The sequence below is a fragment of the Triturus cristatus genome, chromosome 5_1 (genome assembly GCF_964204655.1).
Source record: "Triturus cristatus chromosome 5_1, aTriCri1.1, whole genome shotgun sequence".
NCBI classification, from domain to species: domain Eukaryota; kingdom Metazoa; phylum Chordata; class Amphibia; order Caudata; family Salamandridae; genus Triturus; species Triturus cristatus.
Window position 1 is genome coordinate 341702357 of NC_140587.1, and position 18301 is coordinate 341720657.

Consider the following 18301-nt stretch of genomic DNA (forward strand, 5'->3'; position numbering starts at 1 on the left):
GTGTGATTTAGCAAAGTTACATTTGTAACTGTGGTCTGCAAACAATACTATGATGCGATCCATGTGACAAAGATGCGGCCATAACTTTGTTGTCTGTTTGATAGACATCACGAGTATGCGTCTTCGTCTATGCTGTCTAACAAAGAGACAATATGGGCGGCAAAAACACCAGGGCTATTTTTGTAGCCCATTGTCAAATGATTAATTTTTTTTTGTTTTCCGCCCGCTGTGAAGGTGGTCCATTGACTGCTTTCAGGAGATAGATTTGCGTGAAAAAGCCGTTGGAAATGTCAAGTGTAGTTTTATATTTTTCACAAACAAGACTGTCGACTAACGCAGAACTATGAGTATTCTGCATCGCACAAGTCCGACAATGCGAGTTCAAATGTCGGTAATCCAAAACTAAGCGGTACGACCCATCGGGTTTTGCTACTGTAAAAAGAGGGTTATTCATTGGTGACACACATGACTCAATTACTCCTTGATACTCTAGTTGATCCGGAATATTTCCAACGGGTGCTTTTGCCTCCCACTGGAGGGGATATTGGGGTTGTGGCTGTGGCATTGATGGTAATGGTATCTCATGCGGGGGAGAATCTTTATCCCAGCCCACCTGATTCACGTAAAAAGCTGATGCAAGCGCCAAAGCCCACTCTTCTGCAAAAGCCTTAGCTTGCTCCTTGGAGATGTTATGTGAAAAATTGGGGAGTATAACCTCCTCACCCCGGGGAGCGGTTAGAACAAAGGGCGGCTGCCAATCTTCCTCCGCCAAAAGTATGTCATACGAAGAAGTGAGATTTTCCCAAAAAATCACTTTTATTACACGTTGTATGACAACCTTCAATTTGAAGAATTATATCATATAGTCTGTCAGGGGGAGCCACTCGGGTGTCAGCCGTTTCAACTGTGATGAATGTTTCAATTGCTATTGCCTCCAGAAATGGAAGCGGTGCTTGCCGCACTATTGTAACCTTCGCTGCGCTGTCTAGCAGCGTTACTGCCCATGTTAGATTTTGGAGCCGGGTTCTCACTGTCTGTGGCATATCTTGCTGTTAAAGCAGCAACCTTGTTTTTCTGAAACTGTGGGCGCTGATGAGGAAAATCGTCTTGTTTCCCTTTGCCGTCAGCCTGTCGAGGCTGCTCACGTCCTTGCAGGGGAACCGTGACCTCTGCCGCGATCCTGGCATTCCCCTCCACCGGCTTGTGAGCCTGATGTTTCCTGTGAAGAATGAGGAGAACGCTGATCAGGAACCTGAAACCTGTCAGAAGACCTAATTCTCGCACGGTCGCGCAAATCATTAGTGCGCTCAGAAGACTCGGGTACCGGTGACACTGCACGCGACCCATGTTTCCGTTGCTGCTTCCCCTGTTTCTTATTTTTCCAATTCTTTTTAGGAATAATTGGACGGTCGTCTTTAGCAGACTGTGCCGTCTGTGTTTGCTGTTGTGCTGGTATTCTAACAAAAGGCTTAACACCCAAACTATTGCACCCAATTGTCCTTTAAGCTACTGCAATCATTTTTGGTAATTACCGGGGTTTCTCCTCATCACGGACAAGACACAAACCATTAGACACTTGAAAGTAAACTGTATCTCTCTTGACATTAGCAAGGATCAGATCAGCAACTATGTGAAACACTCCAACCAACCTCATCCCCAACTCCACAGCCGCCTCCGGCCCATGTTCATCCTGAACACGCTTAATCACGGAGGGGAGCACCGTCATGGATGGTGTGCCGAAACATTTTGCATACACCGCCGCGAACACTTTACCCCAATTTTCACAATCAGTTACTTCGGGTATTAAGTCTTTCTGCAAACTAATAGTTAAAATTCTGTGTTTTCCACAGGAGTGGTGTTTGGAAACACAGCTTCCAGCTGGTCAATTTTCTCAGCAAGCCAGTAAGGTCAATGTTCCTTATTCTGTGGTCGCTTGCACATGACCAAATTAACCATAACTGGACTAATAGTCAGTCACACAGGTGCAGCTGGTTGCGTACAATGCCCCCTGCCTCAGACACACAGCCCCCCTCCCCAGGCTGATTTTGACCTTGTTTTCCAGGGCCCGGCTATATAGTAAACAGGGAGGGGGCATGCAGCCCACTTCCTTGGGCTGATTTTGGCCCTGCGGACCCCATTCCCCAGGGCCCAGGACCAATTTATAAATGGGAGGAAGCACACAGCCCCATTCCCCAAGCCTATTTTAGCCTTGGGACCCCATCCCTGTGGCTCAGCCAATTAGTGAATCCCCCTCCCTGAGCTGATTTATGCACCAGGGACTCCATCTCACGGGGGCCATCATATTTTTAATAGGGTAGAGAGGCATGTATCCCCCCTCCCCAGACCTCCCAAACGACCTGGCAAATGATTAAAGGGGGGTGCAGTCCTACTCCCTAGGCCGATATTAGCCTCATCCCTCGGATCCAGGCCAACTAAGGGCGGTTAACCAGATGCCTGCCCATGGTGCCCACAATCTCCTTGTAGGGGGCATCAGGGGGAGCCCCAAGGCCCTTCATAGCCGCACCCAGCTCCTCGCATCCAGCAGGAGCTGTTGTTTCTCCCGCCCACAGGAAGCAGCTAAAAAGGTTGCTCCCTGCGGGCGGGAATTGTATCATGAGATGCTGCTCTGGTTCCTCCCGAAGATCTCCCCATCGATTTGCGAGCGTCTCCACCAGGGACCGGTGGCGAAGGAAGTGGCCATGCGGAAGCCCCGTCTCCTCCACCAGAGAGGCGAACGGGAGGAGAACACCATCTCGGTAAAGGTCCCCCATCGTTTGTATATCTGCCGCGGTCCAGTCCACCAGCTCCAGGGCACTAAGCACACCCAGCCCGCTGGGAGAGCCCTCAAGGGTATAGCCGGAGCGTAAGGGGTACGGGCCCGCGTAAGGTAAAGAACGCGCTGGTAGTTTTTTGTTTTATTTATTTTACCATGGATTTGTTCATCCTCCACTACTGAAATCAGATTTGGCCCCAGGCAGGGTCCCTCTGGGACCCCAGCACCAGGCATAGGGGTTCACAGTATTCTTGCCCTTTTGGGGACTGGGGCTTAGTGCTTTCTTTCTTCTTTAATAGCTCCAAAACTACTGAACAGATCTACATCAATTACAAAAACGGTTCTTTCTATACCAAGATCTACATTTCTGCCAAATTTGGTGTAATTCAATTCAGTAGTTCGGGCTGCATTAGTGTCTCTAATACCTATGGGAAATTGCATGGGGAAAAAGCGATTTGGCACCCCTTTTTCTTGGTCTTCACTTGATGAATCACCCTGGAAATTTCCAGACAGCAGCTGAAGTGATTGGCAAACTATTTTTTAATATCTCATGAAGATTCATCAAAAGCTCCAACATTATTAGCAAATCAAACAATTAATTTTCCTATGGAAACTAGGTCCCAAATATAACTACCTACTGGCAACCATTGGTAGGTAATAACTATATTAGAATCATGTTTTCATGGGAAAAGTATTTGACTTGCCTATATCGTTGGTGCTGTTTGATGAATCTTCACGAAATATTCCAAAATAAATGCCCCAATAAATATATTTCTGCTGGGAAAGTTTTGGGGTGTTCTGTCCAGTGGGTCCCGAGAATAATGGTGGTAAAAAAAGTGAGTTTCCTATGTTAATTCCCATAGGAGTTTTGAACACAACTACGGCCTGAACCCCTGGGTAGAATTACACCAGATTTGTCAGAAAGATAGCTCTTGGTTAGCAGATCGTGCTTTCAGCAGTTTTGAGAAATTTAAGGAAATTCAATTTGTATATCTGCGATCGGCACTAACTTGCTATGAGTTTGCGATCAATCACAAATGCGTCTGCCAACAGGAATGCCATGATTGGTTGTCCACAGCCTGAGCAGAGAGTTGCTTCTGCCATTTTATCTCATCGTAGTGCTGCAGAGCTTTTTTTGTCACTTTGTGGAGTTCTACGTAACAGAACGTTGCAAACTCCACTCAGGCCTAATCCTGAAGCTATCACCCTTGGGCTACTACTGCCCCTACAGTGGCTAGGGCCCTCATCAGTAGTTTTAACAGAGTGTGCTTCCCTAAAGAGATGGTATCAGATAGAGGTGCAAACGTCATATCTGGTTATCTAAAATACATGTGAAAGGAGTGTGGAGAGACCTACAGGTTCACTGCCCGCTACCATCCGCAGTGTAATGGCCTTGTTGAAAGAGTTAACAAGACCATGATTGGTACGATTGGTAGACTCCCTGAAATGCTTAGGAGGAGATGTGATGTTTTACTGACATGCCTGTTTTTTACTTACATGGAAGCGCCACAGAAGGGAATGGGGTTCTCCCCACTTGAATTTTTGTTTGGTCATCCTGTTAGGGGACCATTGTGCCTTGTGAAGTAGGGATGGGAGAAACCTCTAGTTGGAACTAAACAGGACATAGTGGACAATGTACTTGGCCTCTGCTCCATGATGGCTGAATACAAGGAGAAAGCAAGCCAAAACCTTGAGACCAATCAAGAGCTCCAGAAGCAAAGGTATGACCAAAAGACTGCTATGGTGGAGTTCCAACCAGGCAGAAGGTGTGGGCTTTGGAGCCAGGGTCTCATAGGACACTCAAAGATAAGTGGAGTGGGCACTACCTTATCCTAGAAAGAAAAGGGGAGGTCACCTACCTGGTGGACCTTGGCTCTTGCAAGTAACCCAAGAGGGCCATCCCTCTGAACCGCCTTAAACCCTATAATGACACGGCAGAAGTGACCATGCTCATAGTTACAGACGCGAGAGATGACAGTGGATGGAGTGGTCTTGTCAGTCACCTCAGTACCCAGGAGCAGACATATTGCAGGCAAGTCCTAAATTGGTTTGTTTAGCTCTTCTCTTTGTCCCCTGGTCAGACTTGCTGGTGTACCCATGATGTGGATACTGGTGAAAGCCTACCTGTCAAAAACAAAATCTACAGGCAGGCATGTGGAGAGAGCATAAAAGCTGAAGTAAGCAAGATGCTGGAATTGGGAGTTTTAGAGATAAGGTTCTGTGTGGACTATAGGGGCCTCAATGCAGTTACCAAAAATGACGCACACCAATTCCAAGGGCAGATGAATTAATTGACAGGTTGGGAGCAGCCAAATATCTGAGTACTTTTGATCTCACATCTGGATACTGACAGATAGGTTTGACTCCAGGAGCAAATGAGAGATCTGCATTTTCAACCACAGATGGGCATAATCGATTTACTGGAATGCCTTTTGGAGTGAAAAATGCACCTGCTACTTTTCAAAGGTTGCTGAACAAAGTTTTTGCTGGCTTGGAATCCTACAATACAATGCACTCGATCTAGATGATATTCCTATCTTTAGCTCCAGGGTCACCTGATCCACCTTGGGAAAGTATTAGAGGCTCTGAGAAGTACAAGCCTCTCTATCATGGCAAGGAAGTACCAGATAGGGCCGGAAACGGTTATGTACTTGGGCCGCCTTGTTTGTGGAGATCAGGTTCAACCACTACAACCTGAGATCCCGACTATTCTGGACTGGGTGGCTCCAACAACCCAGACTCAAGTCAGGGCCTTCCATGACTTTACTGGGTACTACAGGAGGTTTGTGAAGGATTATGGCACTATTGTGATACCCCTCACAGAGCAGACCTCCAACAGAATGCAAAAAGAGGTTAAATGGACAGTGAGCAAGCTCTAGATTATGCTGAGCAATTCATTTTGCAGACTGATGCCTCTGAACATGGGATAGGAGAGGTCCTATCCCAGATAAATGACCATGGTCAAGACCGGCCTGTCGCTTTCCTCAGTAGAAGGCTACTCTCCAGGGAACAGAGTTGGAGTGCCATTGAGCTGTGCCGTGGTCTGGTCCCTGAAGAAGCCCTCACTTCATTGTTCAAACCGACCACAGGCCTTTCAGATGGTTAATGCAGATGAAAGGTGACAATCACAAACTACTAATGTGGTCCATATCCCTACAGGGAATGGAATTTGAACTGAGGCACAGACTTGGGACTACCCATACAAATGCACATGGACTTTCCAGGTTCTACCACCGAGTGATGAATACTCGGTAGGAGAAGGTTAGTCCTCTTTCATTTGGTTGAGCCAAGTAGGAAAGTGCCACTTTTGAAATGGTAGCCCCCACTTTTTGCCTGATGTCTGATGTAATTTTGAACTGTAAGTGCACTGGGTCCCTGCTAACCAGTTTTCCAAAAATTGGCAGCACTTCAGTTACCCCTATAAGTCCCTAATAAATGGTACCCCTGGTACCTAGGGCATTGATATTGAAGAGGGTCCTCTGGGACTTCATCACTGGCATTGCCATCCCAGGGACCCTTCACCAAGACTATGCACTCTACCATTGCAGGCTGCATGTCTTGTTGCAGAGAAATCCGAAAAGTTGACATGGCACACAGCCCTGTGTACCATGCCTTCCACACACTGCATGAGATATAATTCACCCCCACTGCTGACCTTTAGCCCTAAGGCGAGGTGCACTTTATCCTATGTATGGGCATATCAGCAGAAGCAGATATGCCCCTACAACATCTAGTTGTTCTGAGATTTTGTGAGTGCAAGGGAAAGCCATAAAGATACATGGGCTGGATGCTTTTCAACACAAGTTTAATATGATGGCTTCACTGATTTCTAAGGTGTTTGGTACCAAACATCTTGTCTTAATAAATCATCATTGATGCCAGTGTTGGATTTATTAATAAATCCACACAGGAGACCCTTTTAGAGGGTCCCCATAAAACCTACCAAGCACAGTTGTGGCTCATGACTTGTTTTCACCAGCCTGCGACTACCAGACATGTTTCTGACCTCATGGGGTGAAATCCAGAGCTCTTAGAGGAAAGAGACAAATCCTGCTCTTAGCAGAGGGAGTTCACAACTACTCTCAGATAGGATGGCCTTCATGGGCATGAAGCTTCAAAGGCAATGCCGCCTTTGAATTACAACCCAGACATCTCCAGATAGTGGGGGAGGCAGGCCCCCTTTCCTGCTACAACTTTGGCAGGAGGAAAGGCAGGAAAATTAGTTAGACTAGGAGGAGGCACCCCACTTAGCCTACACCTTCCCTCTACTGAAATTCCACCAACTTGGGATGGTGAGCAACCCTACTATCAGGGCTAGGGTAGTGCCTATTCCCACAATGGTCAATAGAGGGTATATACACCCTAAAGGTAAGTAGCCCATTGGCTACTACCTGTCTCCCCTTGTAAAGCCCTTAAATTCAGTATTTAGGTGGCACCCCGAGACCTGAACATCAGATTTGATAGACAAAAAAAGACCAGGACAAAGAAGACCTGCTACTCGAAAAATGAAGCCGTGCTGCAGAAGAAAAATGCACCAAACCCTACCTGCTGCTCCCAGGACTCAACAATTACTGCTACTGTGCCATCCTGAAACCTCAAAGGAGTCCATGAGCCCAGGAGCCCCTCCACCCTTTACGAAATCATTGTGAAGCTCCCTTGGAGTAAAGGTATCACTCAATCAATCAATCAATCATGGTTTTGTAAAGTGCAACTCCTCACCTGTGAGGGCCTCGAAGCACTAAAAAGGGGGAGCTGACTCCATAGCGTGCTGGGGTAATCTGAAGAACCAGGTCTTGAGGTCTTTCCTGAACTGGGGCACTGTGGGGGTTTGCCAGAGGCAGAGGGAAAGGTTGTTTCAGGCCTTGGCTGCGAGGTAAGAGAAGGACTACCCTCTCGTTCTGGTCTTGTGGATGCATGGAACCGTGGCCAGAGAGAGGCTTGCTGATCGGAGATGTCTCTTGGGTGCGTAGAAGGAGAGGCAGTTGTTTAGATATGCTGGCCCGATGTTGTGGAGGGCCTTGCAAGCGTGGGTTAGGAGCTTGAAGCTTATTCTTCTTTCGATGGGAGCTAGTGGAGATCGCGGAGGTGTTGGGTGATATGGTGGTGGCAGGGTATGTCTAAGACTAATCTGGCTGCTGTGTTCTGGATGGTCTGGATCTCATGAAGTAGTTTCTTGTTGATTCTGTCGTTGAAAGCATTGCCGTAGTCCAGTTTGTTGCTGATGAGGGTGTGCGTGACCATTTTTGTGGATTCAGGAGGGATCCATCTGAACATTTTTTGGAGTATGCAGAAGGTGTTGAAGAATGACGAGGATACAGCGTTGATCTGGCAGTTCATCGTGAGCGCTGAGTCTAGTATGATGCTGAGGTTTCATGCATGGTCCATCGGGGTGGGGGGTTTTCTGAGGGCAGGGGGCCACCAGGAGTCATCCCAGGTGGATGAGGTGGGGCCAAGAATGGGGTCTTTGGTTTTCTCAAAGTTGAGTTTCAGGCAGCTTCTCTTCATCCATGTGGCAACAGCTTTCATCCCTTTTTGGAAGTTGTGCCTGGTGCTGTTTATTTCTTTGGTGAGGGAGAGGATGAGCTGGGTGTCATTGGCATAGGAGACTATGTTGAGCGCATGGTTTCTGACATTGGTTGTGAGGGGGCTATGTAGATGTTGAGGGGCTGGGTTACTCCAAATCTGGTCTCTGTTGGTTCAAAGAGGAAAGGCGAGAGTCTGACTCTCTCAGTTTTGCGTGTTGTCTGGTGGTTAGTGTGTGGTAGAAGATAGTGTTGAAAGCATCTGAGAGGTCCAGGAGGATGAGGGCTGCCATATAGCCCTGGTTGAGGAGGGAGCAGATTTCGTCGGTGGTGGCAAGTAGGGCAGTCTAACTGCTGTGATTGCTGCGGAATCTGGATTGGGAGATGTCCAGGCCATTGTGTGCTTTGATGAAGTTTGTTGCTGGGTGTTGACAGCTTTTTCAACGACTTTGAATCCAAATGGGAGATGGGCCTGAAGTTCTTGAGGTCCTTCAGGTCTGAAGAGTGTTTCTTTAGGAGTGGGTTCATTTTGGCGTGTTTCCAGTCATCTGGGAATGTGGCAGTTTCAAGGGAGCGGTTGATCATTCGGCGTAGCTTGGGTGCGATGCCCATTACGGCTTTGTGGACGATGTTGGGTGGGCATGGATCTGAGGGTTCTCCAAAGTGGATGCTCTTTATGGTCTTTGAGGTGTCTTTCTCGTGAGCGGGGTCCACGTGAGGTGGGGTGTGTTGGGTGGCGTCGTTGGGAATAGGAGCTGTGGTAGTAGAGAGGTCTTGGGTGTCAAAGATGTCATAGATTGTCCTAATGTTGAGTAAGGCTGGGCGTAGTTCGCGTAGCCGCGCTTTGCGAAGCTTCGCGAAGATGTAATTGCACTACGCGACCTTCGCGAAGCTTCGCGTAGTTGCTTGTGGCAACCTGTTCGCGATGGCTTTTTCTTGTTCGCGAGCGCGGTAAGCATGTTTGGGGAGCTGTTTGAATGCTCGGGGATATATCTCCCGATCTTACCCATGCGGTCGCCAATGGGCGCGGCCATCGTGTTTTTCTATTGTCCCGCCCGCTCGTGATACATTATTTCCTGTTCCGGGTCGCGGATAGCGTGTTCGCGATGTGCATTGATGTGTTCGGGAGCGCATTTTACTTGTTTGCGATGAATAGTACATGTTCGCGAGAAATATCGCGCAAACTTACCCACGCGGTCGCGAATGGGTGCGGCCATCTTGTTTTCCACTCTATGCTATGGTTCTGGGCCTACTTTTGTATCCTCCCTTTATCTTTGCCATCCTTTGTCTTTAAAACATTTTTTCTGACTTTTTTTTAATTATTATCTATCTCTCTCTTTGCCTAAGTTTATATTTTCCATTTTCTTTCTACTTTTACTGTGTTTTTGTTACTTTTATAAAGTTCTTTCTATCTTCTTCCCCCTAACTTTTTTTTCCCCTTCTAACTTTTCTTTTCTGCCTCCCACCCATCCCAGAGCCATGGCCAATGGCACAGCAAGTCCCAGTGGCAAGGGCAAGGGACCTGCAGGAGCACAGAAGGCCCGCCTGCCTTGCGGCAGAATGCGTCCTGCAGGGGTGCAGGCCCGGCAACTATTTGGGGAGGAGGAGGTGGCCGCCCTTGTTTTTTTTATCCAGCGCCACCTCCCCTTGACCTTGGCAGCAGGCGGCAGGCCCGGCTCCGGCTAAGCTACCCAGGAGCGGCACCGTCGGTGGGCGAAGGTGCGCCAGGCCGTGTTCTAGCCCACCGGTGGTCCGACATCCTGGACCGGGAGCAGGACCTGTTGGACCTGCTAGGTGTCGAGGTCGTCGGGCTTGGTGAGTAACTTATTGTGTATATTAAATTTGATGAACAACAAGATTACTGCCGCGTGCCAGGCGTTGCGGGTAAATTAAGTTCCAAAAAGTAAAATGCTCTTTGATTTAAGGACCCAGGTGCTCGGTGGTACTCTTACTTGTTTGCAACTTAGTTTGCGCTAGCTTGTGCTGATGCTGATTATATAAGATTTTATTTTACAGAACTGAAGTTAGATAATGCGATTTGTTAGAGAGACTAGTCTTTCCATTGTCCTACTGTGACATAGTGGTGGATGGATATTGGATACTAGGTTTAGTTTGTTAGTATTAGTTAATAAGTGTTTTATGCGGTCTGCGTGATGCCTCCTCTGTCACTGAGTGCTGCTTACCCCAGTCCTCCGTCGAACGTTTTGTACTTTGTTTAGTGAGTGGTAGGCTTAGCATGGTCAGTCAGTAGCAGAACTAGATCAGAATCATGCAACCAACCCACAATTAGTTGTATCTATGTATGCACTAATGTATGCATGTGTCCTCCATCTCATCTATGCATTTGATGGCTGAAAACAAATAAAAATGCAGACTTAGTGAACAATTGACCCGTCTGGAATAGGGGGTGTAGGTCGGGTGGTACTTACTAGGCTTCGTTAGTATTTGGAATCAGAATGATTATGGAACACTGGAGTGTTCATAAATAACTAAGTAGACAATCCGTGAATGCAGGAAGAAGCCAGTAGTCGATCCATCTGATTAGATAGGTCAATTTTATTGCAATTGTTGTTTCCTAAAATGTTGTTTGACTTATTTTCCAAATGATTATTATTTCTTTCACAGCACTCCTTAATGTTTGTCTCTTTCTTTATTATATTTTACATGATCATCAGCACCACCCAGGAGCAAGAAGACGGGGTCAGAGTCAGTGGGGGAACCACAGGAAGACCGCTCCTCTACCGAGGCTCCTGCTGAAGGCCCCAGTAAGTCCTCCAGTGGTTATTGACATTTATATTTCCGTAACTTTTACTGCATCTTTTTTTTCCAAACTATAAATTATGGTTCCACTTTCTAATTCTATTTTTACAAAAGCTTACTTCTTTGACCTTGACTATCTGTTTACAAATTCTGTTTATCCCTGCCTCTAATTAAGTTGCTTCTAACTGCCTCTGCTATGACTCTCTGTACTACTACTACTATTACTATTATATTACTCTGTCTGTAGCGAAGCTTGCACAGTTGCCCACTCTTTATAGAAGGTTTTCTTTGGAATAATAAAACTCTGTTTGACCGATAGCTCTAGCCACTGTGTCCTGTCCTTTGGGTTGTCCTCTTCAAGTCTTCTCAATGTTGAGGCTTTGACAATTACCACAAACAAAATGGCCAACCAGATATTTGACTAGTATTTTTGATCGGATAGTACATGATACTACTATTGTCTAGTGATTCTGCAGAGCCACATACAGAACTTTGCACAACAAAATAGGATGTTGCTGATGGGAGGTTGGACCTTACTGATCACACCTCAGTCCGAAGAACCCAGTGATGAATACAGGCCCCAGCTAGGCCCGCAGAATACAAGGGTTCGCTCTCCTGTAACGAAAACTAGAAGGAAGTTGGCACGGAAACTGCAAATACAAAGACAAAGTTTATTAACCCTTAAGGGTGGTCCTACAGCCTATACAACACTCTTCAGTATTGCATAGAGTAGCACACAGAACTTGCGTACACGGTCCCCTTTTATACACAACAGAGGGGCTCATAAGTGGGTGGATACAACATGAGGCAAAATGCATTACCTTTTATGGACATTTTCGATACAGAATCAATATGTGGGCGGAGTTAACGATCTCCTGAGCCCGCGAAAACATGGTCAAACAAGGACTAACTGATAACAGATGTGGTCAAGTCTGGGCATGCGCCAGACGGACAAAGGAGCTATTTATAGACTGTTACTAGGCAGATTACAAGAGCAACTAACAAAAAGGAAGGACTCTTCTCGTGCAAAACACGTGGAGACATGACAATACAAAATGGAGTCCAGGCATTAGTCAACATAAGACAAGAAAACATGTTTTAACTAAAGAAAATTCATGTCTTTAGTGAATGCTTAATCATATCGCTGTTTTAGTTTTCAACAGACGACCCTTTCAGCATTTACTGAAGACATTCAGCTTATTAGGATAATCATCATATATGTCAATTTTCATCATCCACCTCTTTGGTTAAATGTTTCTGATAGGTGACATTGGCAATAGCTTTCTTATCAGGAATACAGAATGACACACATAGAGAACAGAGTAAAGGACCACACTGGACACAGATGCAACAGGGAAACAGAACTGCTACAATAATGCAGAGACCAGTTAAAACCTTCCATCCCCATGTAGTGATCAATGCCCAAAACCATCCAGAAAAGGTCCAAGTGCCATTTTCTGTATGAATCTCAGCTGCGATTTTATGCAATTTATTAATAGCGTTATAAACTGATTGCGTATGGTCAGGAATGAACACACAACAACTACTTCCGATAATTTTACATGCTCCACCTCGGTCAGCTAACATAACATCTAATACCATACGATTCTGTAATGCAACAATTCTGGTAATTTGTAATTCTTCTGTAAGATTCCCAAGAGCAGCAGCGGTCTGATTCGTCACAGCCTCTACAACTCTTGTTAACCTTCGAACCTTCCTACTATTTAGGGCAGCTCCAACAAAGAAAAACAATCCTATTTTGAAATCAACATACTGCTGTAAGCTAGTATCAGTTTGATCAACATCATCAATAGATAGAGTACGTTTATATCTATTTACAGTCACATTATTCAACAACTTCAAATCTTTATGATAGGATGCAGGTGTTAAGAATACAGGGGGTAATAAAAATGCTACATAGCATACTCCGGACCAGCCGGCTGGTAAGCGATAATAGCCCTTATTCCCACATACAAAGTAAGTGTTATGGGAGGCTAAGAAAGTACTATTATTTAACCCGTCTATGTTCAATACAATAATGCAGTCGCTAACACCAACAGGAATATAACCCACACTCTGGACACACAGGTCCGCTTGAGCTTGTGCCACTTGAATCACAAATTGTTCCTTCCCTGCAGTGTCTCTGGTGTTCGTGAAAATGTAGGGGATCGATTCATTGTCTGGTCGATATTCTTCCCATTCCCATATTGTCCCATTCGCTTGTGGATAGCCATCTTTATCTTGATGACATTCCCTATTAAGTCTGAAAAGTAATCGTCCCACTGTGGGTTTCCGTGTGGCGAAAAGCAAAGTGTACCATGCTCTACAAGAGCCATTATGAGAGAAAGGAAGAGGTATGAACGGCGTTCCTCCTTTCTTCTGATGAGCTGGCATCATACCACATATCCAACAGTTCGTAGCATTCGTAGCAACATGGGTATGATGCAACATCTGAATGAAAGTGTTATTCAAATAAGACTGACGATGCTTCAATTCTTGATACGGAAGGGTATAAAAGTAGTGCTCCTCAGGCACTGGAGTGGTCAAAACAAGCAACTCACGGGCAGGAGTCACATCCTCAACAAACCATGTGGCTATACCAACAATAGCTACAATGATAATAAAGCTTGTTGCACAAAGAATCTTCTTTTTCTCCATCTCGTAATAAGAAGTTAATATCTTCCTGAAACTAAAGGGTTGTCAGAACTCTTCCCCTTAGGCAGCCGTTGATTTCTTCACCAGCGGGCCAAGACGGGTGTCACTACACTAATGCAGGGCTGATCCCCCCCCTTGCCTCATTGGCTCTCCGTTTCACTAACCTAAGGGCGGTTCTGACAACGTCTTTGGATACAACAATCACTTCCTTGGACTGAGGTGATATCTTCCTCCTCTAGGAATCGCTTGGTCCGGGAAGAGCTCCTCAGTGTTGTTCGGTTCCACAGCACGGCCTTTCTCTGCAGTCAGGATTTCTCGATGGTCGGTCAACACAGCAGGCTCCACCAATCCAGGCGGCACTTTACGACAGTGCAAAGAGTGGATCCAGTTCTTCCGATTGGAAACTCGCACAGCTGTCCTCGTTGCGAGCAGGACTTGCTCAGGACCAACCCATCTCGGCTCCAGACTATTCGTCCTTTTGAACACCTTGATCATAACGTGATCTCCAGGTCAGAGATTATGACCTTCACCCGTGGACCGATCAGGGAGCGCTTCTCGAACCTGTTGATGAATAGAAACCAAATTATCCGTTAACTGTGCCAGATAATCATTCATCATTACACAAGGTACATCATACATTGACTTCGGTTTTGGTGTACCCCAAATATTCATTGGGCGTCCGAACACGTTCTCGTAGGGTGTGAGACCGGTCCGAGAATGCGGTATCGATCTAGTTGACAATAATGCCAGCGGTAAAGCGTCTGGCCAAGTCAAAGAAGTCGAAGCTTGGATCTTAGCGATCTTAAGCTTCAAAGTACCGTTATATTTCTCAACCAATCCCGCAGACTGGGGGTGAAATACTGCATGAAACTTCTGGGTAATGCCTAGCCCTTTCAGGACATACTTGATAACGTCTGCTATAAAGTGAGGTCCGTTATCACTCCACAACAATCTGCAAACACCATATCGAGGGAAGAACTCCTTCAATAGCATCTTGGCTGTTGTCATTGCAGTATTGTCTTTCGTAGGGTATGCCTCAACCCATTTACTGAAGGCACAAACCCCTACTAGAACATACTTCAGATTGTTACAGCGCTCAAGCTGAATGTAATCCATCTGCAAAACCTCAAAGGGTGCAGTAGGTGTCGCAAATCCTCCTGCTGGAGTTCGTGTACCCTTTCCTGGGTTATACCTCAGGCAAATCATGCAGGTCTGTACTACCCTCTTTGCCGTACTAGCGATCTCCGGATGCTCCCAAACTCATGTGAGTAATTTAACAATTGCGGAAGCTCCGACATGCGCTAGTCCATGTGCCATCTGAACCATAGGTTGTACGAAAGCTGTGGGTAACTTCCATTTATCCATCTGCTTACTTCTCCAACACCCTTCATCATCTAATTCTCCATCATTGGACCACTGTTCCCGTTCCTTATCGGAAGCGGTTCTCTGTATCTCCAGCACTTCTCTCCTAGCATCGTGCCATATTTCTGTCTGCGACCTCACAACATACATTGCAGTAGCACCAGGCTGCATCGAAGTCTCTCGTGCCACCCGGTCTGCTAAAGCATTCCCTTCTCCAACTTTATCAACCACCTTCTTATGGGCACTACATTTAACTATAGCAATCTTCTTTGGATATGTTAATGCAGTCAAAAGGTTGTGAACTAACTCCCCGTACATTATCTGTGCTCCATGTGACGTTAGAAACCCTCTCTCCTTCCAGAGTAGGCCAAAATCGTGCACAACTCCGAAGGCATAGCGGCTATCTGTATAAACATTCACACACAATCCTGTACTGAGCTCACATGCTCGTGTTAATGCTATCAGTTCCGCTGCTTGAGCTGATTTCTGCGGTATGCGTGCAGTCTCCACTATTGCTTGTAATGTGGTAACTGCATACGCTGCTGAAGTCGTACCATCTGGTAGCTTCAGGCATGATCCGTCCACCCACAGTTCTCCATCTACATCTGTAAAGGGCGTATCCTGGAGATCAATACGACCCTTTGTCTGTTCCTCAGTCACAAGAATACAGTCATGTGCTTTTCGTGCTTCAGACTGAGTTTCCGGAAACGGCAACAATGTGGCTGGATTTAACGTTGCACACCTCTTTAACGTAATATGAGGAGCCAAAAGCGTCAACTCATATCTCGTTAAACGAGCACTGGTCAAATGCTGCGTCTTTGTTTGATTAAGCAGGGCATCCACAGCATGGGGAACTAATACCAACAGTTTGTGAGATAACACAATTCCCTCGCTTTGGCGTATTAACACAGCTGTCGCCGCAACCGAGCGAAAACACCCTGGTAATGCTCGGGCAACAGGATCAAGTACAGCCGAAAAATATGCACAAGGGCGCTGCTTGTCGCCGTGCATCTGCACTAAAACTGATAATGCGCATCTATCTTTCTCATGCACATACAGTGAAAAGGGCTTCATATAATCAGGGGTACCTAATACTGGTGCTGAACAAAGGGCTTGTCGTAATTGCTGGAAAGCAATTTCACACTCATTTGACCAGGGAAGGGGAATCGGAGTGTCTTTTGTCAAGAGTGCTAACAATGGCTTAGCTATGTGTGAAAACCCCAATATCCATTGCCTACAGAAAGAAGCAAGACCCAAAAATGCACGCACATCCTTCTGTGTGGAAGGCACTTGCGTGTCCAAAATTACTTGAATACGATCTGGAGTAAGTGCACGCCCCTCCTTAGACAAAAGGTGACCCAAATAAGTCACCTTTGGTCTAAAAAATTGCAATTTCTTCCTCGACACTTTGTGATTGTGCGATGCCAAAAAGGAAAGCAAAGATAACGTACACTTCTCACACAGCTCAGGAGTGTCGGCCACCAACAAGATGTCATCGACATATTGTATAAGGGCGACACCATCAGGCAGAACAAAGGAATCCAATTGTCTTTTCAATGCTTGACTGTAAATACTAGGGCTCTCTGTATAACCCTGAGGGACTCTACAAAATCTATAAGACCTATTATTCAAAGTAAAACCGAAAAGGTATCGGCTATCAGGGTGAATAGGAATCGAAAAGAAAGCATTTTTCAAATCAATAACAGAAAACGTGGTCGCCGTTGGCGGGACCAAAGTAAGTAACGTCGTGATATCAGAAACCACTGGATACTGAGGTATCACTATCTTATTCACTTCCCTTAAGTCAATGATAAAACGATAAACCCTGGTATCGGTATCTTTCTTCAAAATGGGTAAAATAGGACTGTTGCAGACATTATAGGGGACTTCCTCCACTACTCCCACCTTAATCAAATCCTGCACAATCTGTATGAGTGCCTCCTCCCCCTCCTGGGAAATACGATACTGAGGGAGGCGTGGTAACACCGCACCCTCCTGGACACTAATGTGGACAGGCGGAATCACCATCTGTCCCACATCAGTATCCGAAGTGGCCCACAAAGAATGAGGGAGGGACGCTAATGCAGTATCCTCCGCAACCACACACATCCGGTCTGTCATTGGGTGATTATCGTTTAATATCACACGTACTCCAGTAGGGGAGCAGCGGATCGTAGCTCTGAAGTGCTTAAGCATATCAAGACCCATAATGTTATCGGGCGTGTTCGGAGCAAGCAAAAACGGACAGGGTGCAGAAAAGTGGTCAACATGAAATGCAAGGGGTCGGGAAAGAGGGCTTCGAGAGAGAGTGTACCATCAAACCCTACCGATGTAACCATTAAGCCAGATGGGGGAGCCCTCGGAACCAATTGTTTGGACAGTGCACTGCGAGTAACCCCTGTATCAACTAGGAACCGATCAGTAGAACCCAAAACATTTGCTGAAACATAAGGACCCTTCTGATGAACCGGTACTTCAACTGATTCCAACCCCCATCCAACGCAATCCTATGCATGCTGCGAATCATGGTACCCAGGGCGGTCATTCCCAGACATCTGATACTGGTGTTGCCGATCAAACACATTAGGTCTATCTCGTTGCTGCACGTTAGGCTCAAAGCGAGCACGATCATTGGAATTCCCTCTGAAATTCGAAAAGCCCCCTCTACCTCTCGGTGGTCCCTGACCACGTCCCCGACGAGATGCATATAATACCGGACAATCTCTAGCCCAATGACCCAACTGTTTCCAATACGCACATTGATTTCTATTAACATCTGACCGACCAGAAGGGGGACCATAGAAGCCTCCTCTACCTCTTTCGACACCCCGACGAGGCGGACCATACACTTGTGCTAGCATCACCTTAGTTTTCAGATCTTTCGATTTCTTCTCCTCATTCCCCTTCGCTTCTTGTTCCTGACGCTCATAATACTGAGCCATAGTCAGGAGGGATGCCGGAGACGAGGTGGACCAAGAACTTTCACTCGCTTTTAAACGAGCTGCTATTCCCGGTAATAAATTCGCCACATATTTATCGACAAAAAGATGTCGACCCGTATCATCCGTAAGTGACTGACCACTAAAATCATGAAATGTCTCCTCAAAGCGTGTAAAGAAGTCTGAAACTGATTAATCAACCTTCTGTTTATATGAGGCTAACATATTCCAGTCAATTTTTTTAGGGGGGATAATTGTTTTCAATTTAGTCAGGATAGCAGCAGGAAGAT